Source organism: Galeopterus variegatus, unplaced genomic scaffold, assembly GCF_000696425.1.
Source record: "Galeopterus variegatus unplaced genomic scaffold, G_variegatus-3.0.2 Scaffold544, whole genome shotgun sequence".
Classification (NCBI taxonomy): Eukaryota; Metazoa; Chordata; class Mammalia; order Dermoptera; family Cynocephalidae; genus Galeopterus; species Galeopterus variegatus.
The window spans coordinates 543,277-547,374 of NW_007726655.1; the positions used below are offsets into that span (position 1 = coordinate 543,277).

General features: G+C 45.4%; 1 long non-coding RNA gene across 1 annotated transcript in view; it reads left to right on the forward strand.

Moving 5' to 3' along the window:
• The window catches only part of LOC103588273, a 5,736-nt gene extending 3,249 nt beyond the window's left edge, over positions 1 to 2,487 (forward strand). The window contains exons 2-4 of the long non-coding RNA XR_550296.1: positions 406 to 514; positions 1,337 to 1,409; positions 2,340 to 2,487. This is a non-coding gene — a long non-coding RNA (uncharacterized LOC103588273). The remainder of the gene's footprint in view (positions 1 to 405; positions 515 to 1,336; positions 1,410 to 2,339) is intronic.
• The last annotated feature ends 1,611 nt before the right edge of the window (positions 2,488 to 4,098 follow it).

Below are 4,098 nucleotides of genomic sequence, written 5' to 3' on the forward strand. Positions count from 1 at the left end.
GGGCCGGCCCTGGAGGTGTTTTTAAAAACTACTAGTGTGCTAATTGGTCTGGGGTGCACACACTATATTTTTTAAAACAGTGATTCAAATTTGCGTCTAGAGTTGCAAACCAATGGTAGTGCTGTGAAATGCAAATTCTCAGTGAAATGCCAATCATAAGCCCTGGGGTGGGGCCCAGCAATGTGTGTTTTCTCAAGCCTTGCAGATGATTGTAGTCAGTTCTTTAGCAGGAGGCTTGGGAGAGCAACCTATGTACAGGTAGAAAGCCTAGCCTCGGGCACTGGAGGGAGATGAGAAGATGATGGAAGGGGAGCCTGGCTAGAAGATAAACTCTCTGTACGATTTGAAAAGTCAGATCTGTCCTTCCTCATAAGTGTGCTTGCCAAATGTGTCCATTTACTCCAGAAGGCCTTGGCAGAGTTGGTTCTGCTTCTCCCAGTAGTCTTGTGGAGGAGAAGCCCACTGGAAAGAAAGACCAGAGCCTCTCTCTTCCCGGAAGCAGAGCTACTAAAAGGTGAGGTTCCAGCTCATTGCTATCAGGTGGCTCCCACTCAGTCTCCACCATCAGTCTTCTAAGAGACTAAGGGTCAAGGCAGTGGAATGGGGAAGCTGGCCCCAAGCAGAAACTGTGGGGAATGAAACTCATGAGTTGGGAGAATAACCAGAATTTATTTTTTCATAGACTTTCTGGGAAAGGAAACAGAGATACCACTTGCTGGGAAAGTTATGTGAAGGGAGGATGCCTCCTCATCCCCAGGGAGCTAAACAGAACCACATTGGGCCCTCCCCATGCCACTCAGGGGAGATGCTTTTCAAGGGAGTGAAATGTTTTATTGAAGAAACTCCAAGGAGGGAGGAAAGAAGCCTGAGAGAGAGGCAGCCTGACAGGTCAACAGATGGAAACAGCCCCTTTCGTGCATGTGGCTGAAAGCTGAGAGTCAGCTCCTCTGAAGGTAGTGCCGTAGTTTCAGATCCTTGAAGGCTTTCATCTGCGTGCTCACAGCTTTGGACTGATGGGAGATGCGGAGATTCACAGCCATCCCGGCAGAAGCAGAAACAGGGGCCCATGTTCGGAGGCTACTTATCTGATAGCAAATGGGATGGAGCCCTGCAGTTTGTAAACCTGGACCTTCTATTCAATTTTGCAACATCTATAAAATGAGGATAAAAGAGATCTCTTTCAGTGGGTGGTTGTGAAGATGAAGTAAAATTATGTATGGGAATTGCCTGGCATGGAATTGGCACTCAACAAATGTCTCTTCCATGTTCCTCTTCCCCAGAAGTGTTCAACATCTGTATGGTCAAAATCTCATCATCTAGTCATTTTTCTCCTTAGGTCAGTTTTCTCAACCAAAACCACAGAAAGGAAATAATGACACCCTCTTCTTCTGGATGAAGAAACCACAAATGTGAGTTCCCAATTCAATCCAAGGGATATTATTAGTTAGTAATGACTGCACTTTGGATAAACTTCCCAAGCTGACATTGCCACTCTTCGTGAGTATTAACCAACAATAGGTAAACATCTCTTTTTGTTTCACAGTTTACACAACTTAAGGTCCATTTCAATTATGGTGCTCTGTACTTTTAAAGGTCTTATCTCACCCAATTAGCTAATCACTAACTGAAAATTTACTAAGAATTTTTAATAATATTGTGGGACAAAATGGACTGCCTAGCCGAATTGCCACCATGACTTCTAAAATACTTCTAGGGCTGTGGCCTCGGGAACACAGCCCTTTCTATACAGCTCTAAAGTGTCACCATTTCTTCTTAAACAAAAATCTGGTTAAATATTCACTCCAAGGAAACACATCTATTAAAATGTTCCCCAGACCCCTCTTGATTGCCCAATGCAATAGAGACGTCAGTCTTTTTCCTGCTGCCCCTTTAGGCTGCACTGGCCACTCTGTACCTCCTTACAGACTTATCTACTTCCTTGGCTTGAGGGCCGCTATTGTCTCCTGGTTCTTATCTCTTTCATTTCTCAGCCTCATCCTTGGGCTCCTCTCCCCATGCACCTTTTACTTACAGAAGGTGTTTCACTGGGTTTTATCCTTGACTGCTCTCTTTTCACTCCATGGGCTCTACTGTGATTGATCCCATTCTTTCTCTACTGCATTTAGTCACCTCCCCTGCACTGATGACATGCAGCGGAGACAGTAATGCTCAGCACAAGTAACATTTGTGCCTCCACATTTCCCACCCCCTGTAGTTAGGTGGGGCCATAAAACCAATTCTGCCAGTGAAATATGAGCAGACATGATGCGTGTCACTTCCAGGCTGAGGGAGTAAATGGCCCATGTGTGATTATTTAGTCTCTCTCTTCTCTTGCCCAGGTGACTGAGGAGGATTTGTGTGAATGCTGAAGTTAAAAGATGATGCAACCTAGTCATCTTGGTCCCTAAGTGATGATGTGGGACCGAGCCCCTTAACAACACATATTTGACATGTAGTATGAGTAAAAAATAGACTCTTTTTAAAAAATTTTTTTATTTTTTTGACTTAAGCCTCTGCGATTTAGGTTACTGCAATATAGCCTGTCTTATCCTGACTTCCAAGTCTAGTATCTAGCCTAATATCAATATACAGTAGTTTAATAAATCAGTTAAATATCTCTAGCCCTGACTGCATCTCAGACTTTCATATTCGTTGTTCTCATCTGCTGCTGGGCAAATTTATTTCTCAGAACTGCTCCTCTTCCAGGATTCCATACCTCTGTTAGTACCACCATGGTCTCTCCGGTTACTGAATCAAGAAATAGAAATCAACCCAGACATCTCTCATTGCTATCCACCCACCCCAATCCAGTCAATTATCCAGTCCAGTGCTTCTAAAAACATTTCCTAAACATCTCTCAGCTTCCTCATCAGCTCTGTAATGATTTCTCTGAAGTAGTGGAATGAAATCTCGACCATTCTTTTCATCTCCCGCCCTGCACGCCACTCATCAAATTCACTTTCCACGCTCTAGACAGAGGGGACCATCTAAATTATAAATCCAATCATGCTTAAAATCATTATGGCTCTCTGTTACCTATAAAATAAAGCCCAAACGTCTCAGCTTGTCCCAGAGGCTTCCTGGAAAACATGACCCAGACCCTACCTGCACCTCCAGCCTCATCTCTTACCTCTCCCACATGGTCTTTTGCATTGTAATACTACCGAATTTCTTGGTGCTTCTCCCATGTTACAAAGTTTCATGCCTCCTTCCCCAGCTCTGTGCCTGGCTAGATCATATTGATTCTCCAAGATTCACCTGGACATCATCTCGGTCAGAAGGCCCTCCCCAACTCTCACCTTCACCCTTTGGATTGAATTGTGTCCCTCTAGTTTTATGTATTAGAAGCTTGATCCCCACTGTGACTGTTAAGAGGGTGGGAAATCCTATGATGGTAATTGAAAGGTGGGGCCTTGAAAGGGTGATTAGATTGTGAGGACTGTGCCTTCATGAATGGATTGATCCATTCTTGGAATAATGGAAGTGGCTTTAAAAGGAGAGTGAATGAGGGCTTCTGGTCAAGATGGCAGAATAGAAGGTCCCCAGCATCATTCTCTCTCCCACATCAACCGATTTACAACTATCAAAAAGCAACAACAACCAAGCTGGGGCTACTAGAGCTCAGGGGAAGAGGAAGAGAGACCTATGGAGTGCATGAAGGTGGGAGAAGCCATGATGAGAGAAAGACAGGATTGCTCCCACCATTTCAAGCCCCAGCCACGTCAAGGCTGGAGCTGGTGAGCACATGGAGCAAGAGCTGGCAAAAGCCACAGCTGTACTCTTCTTATGAAGTTGCTTAGAGGTGGCAGGGGAGAAGAGGGCCTTGGGCCCCAGGCCAGCAAGACCACTAACAGGGTTCCTGTGGACCCATGTAGAAGTGAGGAGCCAAAACAACTGGAAAAAAGAGCCACTCAGAGGCCAATCCCATGGGAAGTGTTTGGAGTGTGGAGGTGGGGGAGACGGGCCCATTGGAGGAACATTGGGGCACAAAATGCACAGCTGATCTGCCCCCCAATCAATGGAGAACCACTCAGTGGACTGGTCAGGAATACAGATCTGCAGGGGGTGCAGTTTGCTGAAAAGTCTCAGGCCCAGACC